Source organism: Nipponia nippon, unplaced genomic scaffold, assembly GCF_047370975.1.
Source record: "Nipponia nippon isolate SJK-2023a ecotype South Korea unplaced genomic scaffold, ASM4737097v1 scaffold_109, whole genome shotgun sequence".
NCBI classification, from domain to species: domain Eukaryota; kingdom Metazoa; phylum Chordata; class Aves; order Pelecaniformes; family Threskiornithidae; genus Nipponia; species Nipponia nippon.
The window spans coordinates 25,837-34,668 of record NW_028262301.1 but is presented as its reverse complement, the minus strand read 5'-3'; the positions used below and the strand labels follow the sequence as shown (position 1 = coordinate 34,668).

General features: G+C 52.0%; 1 non-coding gene and 1 pseudogene across 1 annotated transcript; both read right to left on the bottom strand.

The window, feature by feature from the left end:
- Window positions 1-1,974: 1,974 nt before the first annotated feature.
- TRNAA-UGC (transfer RNA alanine (anticodon UGC)) lies at window positions 1,975-2,046 on the bottom strand. The gene has a single exon. It is a non-coding gene; the product is annotated as a tRNA-Ala (tRNA).
- A 3,041-nt stretch (window positions 2,047-5,087) lies between these two features.
- LOC148056962 (olfactory receptor 6B2-like) lies at window positions 5,088-6,450 on the bottom strand (annotated as a pseudogene).
- Window positions 6,451-8,832: the final 2,382 nt, after the last annotated feature.

The window sequence follows — 8,832 nt, the reverse complement described above, 5'->3', positions numbered from 1 at the left end:
CTCTCCCTTGGCTGGGGCTTTCGCCAGCCCCAGTGCCCATGGGCAGAAAAACCCACAGGAGCCAGGTGGGGAGAAGAGTTTGGCACTTGTCAGGACCTGGAGCCCAAACTGCCCTCCCTGCTCCCACTGGTGGGTGTCCACACCCCTCCAGCTCTTCCCTGAAAGGCTCCTCTGCTGCAGGCTGGAAGGTGTGTTGGCTCCCTGTGGGGAGTTGCTGCAGCTCAGTACTGCTGCCAACAGCAGGATCTCGCCCTAGAGGAGAAGAGGACAGGAGGCAGCTGTCGCCAACATCCTCTCCCACTTCCACATTGACCCATTCCCTGCTGGGAGCTCCTCCACCCCTGGGGGGACTCTGGGGGATCTGGAGGAAGCCCAGGCTCACACATCCTTCTGCTCCATACCCTGGAGCCTTCCTGCTGGCAGCCCCCACGGGAGAGCAGTGTTCCCAGGGTGAGACTCCCACGGTGATGGGTGATATAACATGGGCATTGCAAACACAGCCTCCATCCCCTGGAAGACTCCCACTGGGATAAGCTCCAGCCCTGCATCTCAGAGGAATAAGGTATAAAAGTGAAGTAAAGAAGAAGAGGGGAGTGTTATTTTTTGAACACAGGATGGTGGGTCCTGTGGGCAGTATGGACACTAACCTGCAGACTCAAGGTTCCCCAAGTGGGCACCAGTGAGAGAGCCCAGTGCCTGTCCCATGCCACCTCCCCACCTGCTCTGCCCTCCCGCATGTATTATGTTTCTCCCTTACTCTGGCATCTGGCAGAGGTTTGCCTCCTCTTCCTCAGGGAGGTACGCTACAGGCCTGGTGTGCTTGAGGGAGCAGCAGGCCTGAGCAGGAAGAGCCCATTTCATGGCATTTTTGGGACCTGAACAGTCTGGCCCTGTGGGCTGGGTGTGGTCTCTGCAGCAAAGCAGGATTGTCACTGTGCCCCAGGTCTGTGCTTGCTCCTGCAGCTCCCGAGGACCTACCTGAGGGGGGTCACAGTGAGACCCCCAACTCTCAGCACTGCTGCCCCACGCTGGGCAGAGCATGGCTGTGGAAAGCCCCTGGGAGAGCAGCCTTATTTCTCTTAGTTTGGGCTCACTGTTCCCGGGGGCTGGGCACCCTGCAGTGAAAGGCCGTGTCACACTTTTGGTTGCGGGTGTTTTAGCTGGGGGACCAGCCAAGGCATCATCTGGCCCTTCCCGCCTGTGCATGGCTGTGCACAGGCCTGTGCCTCCCTGATCCCACCAGCGCAGCATCGACAGAGACACCAAACACCCCAGGAACAAGAGGCTGGCACCGGCCCCACCAGCCCCACCTCTGCAGGGCTGTGCCTGACCTCAGCAGTTGCAGGTGCCCTGAGCTGAGGCTCTGCTTAAGCCAGTGGTGATGGTGGAAGGAGAAGAACCTGGAGACAGGGTCAGGATAAGAAGTGTCATTCCTCCAGCTGGGAGTCCCACAGCCCTGCCCAGGCTCATCCAACTCAGACAGCCCTACCTGCAGGCACAGAGGAGTGCTTCCCATGTGGTATGGGATTTCCACCTGGAGAGAGGACAATCACATACCCTCATCCCTGGAAAGCCACCAAGGCAGTGTGGCCCTGGTCCCAAAGGGCGCCTGGGCTGAACCAGCATCCCCACACCACATCTCTCAGTGCAGCCAGAAATGATTCCTAGTGTGCTGCTGACACCTCTCCCCTCCCTGAGGTCTCCCTACACTCTGCTGCCGAGCATTGTCCCTGGGTGGTGGGGTGGGTCTGTGGTGCAGGGCAGTGACCTGAGCCCACGTCCAGCACAGCTGCCTGCTTCTCCTCCAAGAGGGGGCTCAGCAGAGGCAGCACACACAGCCCTCCTCACCTCACAGGCAAGCCCTGGGTGGGCAGGGCAGGCCCGCAGGGCAGGCCCACAGGGCCTGGAGAGGGCCAGTGCCCGAGCTCCAGCCCGCGCCTGCCTGAGGCTGGGGAGTCAGAGCAAAAGTAGCCCTGGAGATGCTGGGGATTGAACCCAGGACCTCCCACCTGCAAAGCAGGTGCTCTGCCACTGAGCTACATCCCCTTAATGGTAGGAGAGGCACTCTCCTCCTGTGATGTGCCTATGACAAGTTCTGTATTCCCCTGGGTGCCCACGAACCCTCTGCACTAAATGGCACTTGAATCATTCTGACACAGGGGGAGTTGAGGCCTGACCCTGGCACAGGGCTGCACTGCAGAGCGCTGCCCCTTCAAAGTCTCTGCAGGGCAATGGGGCAGAAGGAGGCTCTGGCTGCAGGTGCTGCTCCCACACTCTGGCCCACTCTGGGATGGGTCAACGGAGAGGAGAAAATCCCTTCCCCGAGCCTCCTCTGCCACCCAGGGCAACAGCCGACTGTGCCACATCTGTCCCCAACTCTGCAGCAGCAGCAGTGCAACAGGGTGAGGGAAATGCCCTCCCTGGACTGATGTGCCCCCAGGCTCCGATGGCATCCCAGGGCATGCCATGGAGGGCACATGGAGGCAGAAATCTTATACCCCCTCCTCCAGGCACCGGCCCTCCCCCTGCACCCCTCTGTTCCCCAGCAGCCCTGCAGGCGAGGTGAACAGCAGGCTTCCATCTCCATGGGGCTGGGGCTGGGGGTTGGGCTCAGGGACGTTCCCATTCCTTCAGCACTGAGGACTGTCCTGACAGCAAAGCCGTGCCCGGGGACAGCCCTGGCTGGGGTCCCTGTGGCAGGGTGGGTGAGTGTGTTCAGTTGTTAAGCGAAAGGTTGATGGTTTGATCACACGCAGGGGTGGTGTCCTCAGGGTGGTACAGCTGGGGCAATTGTGTTGCCCAGTGCCATAGATTTTTCCCTGCTGAGCCCCTGCCTAGCAGAGAGGGTTTAGGGGAATCAAAACCAGAGCACAGTCACTGTGACCTTCTGGAGTGCTTGAGTGGAGTTAAGGGGATGGGCTGCTCATCTATTCTGCTTTGCACACACGGCCCCAAAGCCCATCCTCAGCAATGACTCTCCCGTTCTTGCTCAAGAAAGACCTGGAAGGACTGCTCTTTTGGAGCCGTGATAATCCCGCAGGCACTACCCCTGCAGCCAAGCAGTTTCAAGCTCGCACTCAAAGCTGACAAGACAGTAACTGTGCTTGGACAGACAGTCTCTGCCAGGTGGCACGGGCACTGCTGATTGCCCACTCCAGAGTGGCAGAGGCTGGATCCCCTTCTCAGGACAGACTTCTTGCCAGGATGCCACAGCCATGGGGGTGCCTCACCTCGTTCTTACTGGCACTTCACTCAGCATCTGTTTTGGTGGATATTTCTTTCTTTATTGTGTCTACTCTTTCCACATACAGGAATGACAGAAAAACAAACATTTCGTAAAAGCTTGTCAGAAAGCCCTTGTTATAGACAGGAAGCCCGTCAAATCTGGAGGGAGCCAGGAACATTGCCATAAGCACCAAGAAGATCCAAGAAGCTCAAGGCCTCTTCTGAAGTGCATCAAATTCTTGCAACCATGATTTGAGCCTGGAAGTGGGAAGGGATTTACGTCTGTGGGTGGAGAAGGAATAAGTGTGTTGTGGGAGTATGTCAGGGCTGAAGGCCCTTGCACAAATCAGGGATGATGGAGACATTTCCATCTTGTGAACATGCCTCAGCCTAGGTAATGGGGAAAGCCCGCTGCTGGGGGTGGATGTTCTCAGTCATGCCCCATGAGCATGCCCTCGCTCTCTTTTGCAAGAAAGAAGAAAACAGAAGGACTCCATTTGCAATATCTAAGTCAGCCAGTGGGAAACAAGTAAGTAATTACATTGGGAGAGGGGGTTTGGAGGGGGGTCAGATTAGGAGAAGGAAAGAAGTGGGAAGTAATGATTTCTGTGTTAAAAGTTTGGGAAGCTGAGACCCAGCTTGTGTGTACCTTTCTTCTGAAGAAGGATCTACTTTTTTTTTTTTTTTTTTTCCAGCGGAGTTGGCCCTATCAGACTAGCTGTCCTGGTTTCAGCTGGGATAGAGTTAATTTTCATCATGGTAGCCAGTATGGGGCTGTGTTTTGGGTTTAGGATGAGAACAATGTGGATGATGCACTGATGCTTTGGCTCTTGCTAAGTAGTGCTAAGCTGTTGCTAAAGAGGTGCTAAGTGGTGCTCACACTGGTCAAAGACTTTTCAGCTTCCCCTGCTCTGCCAGGGGCACAAGAAGCTGGGAGGGGGCACAGTCGGGGGGGGGGTGTGCTGACCCAGACTGGCCCAAGGGCTATTCCATACCATATGATGTCATGCTCAGTATATAAGCTGGGGGAGGAAGAAGGAAGGGGGGGACATTGGGTATGATGGCGTTTGTCTTCGCAAGTAACCGTTACGCGTGATGGAGCCCTGCTTTCCTGGGGATGGCTGAACACCTGCCTGCCGATGGGAAGTAGTGAATGAATTCTTTGTTTTGCTTTGTTTGCGTGCACGGTTTTTGCTTTGCTTATTTAACTGTTCTGTTTTATTGTACTTCAATTATTAAACTGTTCTTATCTCAACCCACGAGTTTTCTCCGTTTTACCCTTCTGATTCTCTCCCCCGTCCCACTGGTGGGGAGTGAGCGAGCGGCTGCGTGGTGCTTAGTTGCTGGCTGGGGTTAAACCACGACACTAGCTTTCACAGTTCTCCTCTGCTAGAGAGCCCAGAGAACAGGAGGGATGGGATTCATCTACTCAGATTTAGACATGTCCAGTGGAAGGGCTTGATTCACCTTCCCCTTCTCACCGTCAATATGAAGATGTCCTGAGGAATCCCAGACACGCAGGACCCCCACCCCTCAGCTTGGCTGGGTAACGGAAGAGAAAACAACATGTTTAGAGTAAGTTTTCTGCCACTCCTGGGCAGGTGTGGCATTTCAACAGCTCCCACTTGCAGGATCACAATTGTGGTTACTTTAAAGCAAGAAGAAAGCCAGGGAAGTTTTTTACACTCTTCAGGACCAGACCTGTATTTCCTTAAGACACAAATTCTCTTTTCCCACTTCTCATTCCCCAAACAGTCCCAAGATTCTGCACTTCTAAAGATATACCTGGTACACAAAATATGCACTTCTGAGTTGTCCACACTTGACACAACCACAACCTGTTTATTCCTGGTGGGTCACAACTAGTAGGAGCTCTTGATGCAGGCCACAGTTTTTCTGAGGGCATTTCCAAGAGCCCCCTTGACTTGCCTGTTCTGCAGGCTGTAGACGAGTGGATTGGCCATGGGCGTGGTGTAGAAAAAGGACAGCACTGTACTGAGCTGCCTCAGTGAGGCTATTCTGGGTATCATATAGACAACGATGAGGGTACCATAGAAAACAGTGACCACGCTGAGGTGAGAGGAGCAGGTGGAGAAGGCCTTCTGCCTCCCCGTGGTGGCTGGGATCCTCAGGATCGCAGCTATGATGCAGATATAGGATACCAAGGTGAACATAAATGGGAAGACCACATCCAGAAAGCAGATGATGAAAGTAACCAGTCTAAGCACCATGATGTCACTGCAGGCGAGCTCCAGCAATGGGGCAAAATCTCAGAAGAAGTGATCAATTGCATTGGGACCACAGAAGTGTAAGTTGGAAAGTAGCCCAGTGACTATGGTAGACATTAGTAATCCAGCTAGCCAAGACCCAGCCGCCAGCTGGAGACAGAGCTTCTGCTTCATGAGGCTGGCATAGAGCAGGGGGTGACATATGGCCAAGTACCGATCCTAGGACATGGTGGCCAGCAGATGACTCTCGGTACCTGCACAACAGGCAAAGAAAAAGAATTGTGTCACGCAGCCTTGAGCAGAAACAGTTCTGTCCCTGGTTAGGAAGCTGGCCAGCAGCCTGGGCAGGGTAGTGGAGGTAGAGCAGATTTCCACATTGGAGGAATTAAGCATCTGATCTGAGGTCCACGAAAGAAGGACAAGGAAACCTAAGAAAAGGGAAAGGAAGGTTGACAAAGGTAACGAGGAATTTCACCAAGCACGATATTGATTACCCTTGCCACACCTTCAACTGACCGGGTACCAACATGGATCCTCACAACCATACCAGAGCAAGAATATTTTTCCTGAAGGCCTATTCAGTCCTTTATGAGTTGAACGCCCTCCTTTTCACACTGCTGCTGGTGATTTCTCTGCTTGCTGTCATGGGGAATGCAGTCACCATTGCCATCCTTTGGCTCCACCACTAGTGCCACACCTGCAGGCATCCCTTCCACAGAACCTTGTCCTTCTTGGATATTTGGTTCACTCTGGTCATTCCCCCTAACATGTTTGTCAGTCTCATGCTGGAGATTAAGATATCTCTGTGGCTGCTTACAAGTCCCTTCTTCTCCGTCAGCACAGCTGAGTTTAACCTATGTGTTGAGATGTGTTTCGATTGCTGCAGGGCCATTTGCAGCCCCTCACACGACTCTGTCCTTACCAACTCCTGGCTGTGCTCCATGCTCATCTTTAGCTGCTGGGGAACGGCATCTCTCTCCATGCTCAGCCCCACCATCCTGTATGCCATTAGATCCTCTGTGCCCACTGTAGAGACTGCTTCTTCTGCGGCATCATCCCTTTGCTGAGAGCCCCCCGCATGGGCACCAGCTACTATGAAACATGAGCGTTGCGCTCTTCTCCGCTGTGTTGCTGAGCTCCTTCACACTGACTGCTGCGGTTTATGCCTACGTTATATGCAATGTCCTGAGGATAACCTCTGTGCAAAGCTGCACTAAGGCCTTCTTCACCTGGATATCCTTCACCTGCATACTCTATATTTCTTCAGTCTCTCTGGCATATGCTGGCTGCATGCTTGACGATGCGGGGCCTGAAGAGAGGCTGCTTTGTTGTAAGCTGTCTGAAAATTTGCAGGTTCCCCTAAGAGAGTACATTCAGAGAAGAACAATTTTAGAGAATTGAGGTGTCACCCAAGAGAGTAAGAAGACTGTCGTGGTTTAACCCCAGCCAGCAACTAAGCACCATGCAGCCGCTCGCTCACTCCCCACCAGTGGGATGGGGGAGAGAATCAGAAGGGAAAAAGGGAGAAAACTCGTGGGTTGAGATAAGAACAGTTTAATAATTGAAGTAAACTAAATTAGAACAGTTAAATAGGCAAAGCAAAAACCGTGCACGCAAACAAAGCCAAACAAGGAATTCATTCACTACTTCCCATGGGCAGGCAGGTGTTCAGCCATCTCCAGGAAAGCAGGGCTCCATCACGTGTAACGGTTACTTGCGAAGACAAACGCCATCACACCCAATGTCCCCCCCCTTCCTTCTTCCTCCCCCAGCTTATATACTGAGCATGACATCATATGGTATGGAATAGCCCTTGGGCCAGTTTGGGTCAGCCCCCCCGGCTGTGCCCCCTCCCAGCTTCTTGTGCCCCTGGCAGAGCAGGGGAAGCTGAAAAATCCTTGACCAGTGTGAGCGCCACTTAGCACCTCTTTAGCAACAGCTTAGCACTACTTAGCAAGAGCCAAAGCATCAGTGCATCATCCACATTGTTCTCATCCTAAACCCAAAACACAGGCCCATACCAGCTACCAAGACGAAAATTAACTCTATCCCAGCTGAAACCAGGACAAAGACAGAACCCCTTTGAGTGTTTGAACTGACCCAGAAAATGGATGCTGGGACTGTCCCCTCGGATTCACTGATTCACTGCACTCATACTGCTGTAGGTGACTGAGCTTGAGCTTTTGCTCAAGTACAGCCAGTGGTTTAATCTCAGAAAATTTCCCAAAGGAACCCAGTGCAGAGCTTCCCCTGTGCCAGACTAGAGGCCAAGAACAAGCCGGACATTTGGGATCTAAGACTAGCCTGAGTCCCAAGCTAAAATGTCAGTGCAAACATGGAGCACTGCCCTGTACTGATCTTCCCATTTTACTCCTTGTGGAAGTGCTACCCATTCTGCCCTGGGACAGAGCCTAAGAGGACAACACAGCCTGTGGAGAAGATCTCTTTCACTGCTTCAAACCCACCATCTCCTCCCCTCCCTCTCCTCCCCTTGCACTTGGAATCATCCTACTTTTGGAGTCATCTTCTCTGTTCCTTTCCTTGTCTAAAAACAAATATAAAGATGAAGGGAAAAACATCAGTCTTCATTGCATATATTTTTCTTGTGCTTCCTTCTCTTAGATGTCTATTTTGATATTAAAAAAAACCAACCAAACAAACAAAAAACCTTAATAAATCAGTGATTTGAGACTTGAATAGTGAGTTTCATCTACTTGGCTGCAGGTGCCTGTGAGAACTGGTTTTCCCCAGGCTCCCTCTAGAGTCAATGGAAACAAGAGAAAACGCTAGAGGCTGGTTCCTCCCAACCTATAACTGGCATGCAAAAGAAAGGTTACAAATCTCTTCCAGACACTCTTCTCTTGCTCTGTGTTTAGGTCAGGACATTTGGTGGCAATAGCAATGAGCAACTCTTTGGAAACAACCGTGCTTCAGTGCAGACGGAGGTCAGATGAGATTGTGTGACAGACTGTGTGGAGTCATCATCCATTTCAGTCATTATTTAGAGTATGAAAGAAGATGAGTTATACTTGGTCCCTATTCCACCCCCTCTACCTGTCCTGAAGAAACAGAGAGCAAGGAGGTGTGGAAGGAAGCAGGGGATTACAAAAGAGATGCTGGATATTACTTATTTTGAAAAGAAGAGACTCTCAGGGATTCCTAGTGCAAAAAGGCAAGTACCTCTGAAAAGTAGAAAGAATAGCTTTCAACATACACATTTGATTTGGTTTGATTTCATTTCATTTGATGGTTTAGCATTTGTGCAATAGAAGAGATGAGTTTGGCACATAGGTGTGACAGATGTTTGCAATAGGTCTGAGCGAATGTGGAATTTGCCAGGAATGGGGTGAAATAGCTTGCAGCCTCTTTAAAATCTTCT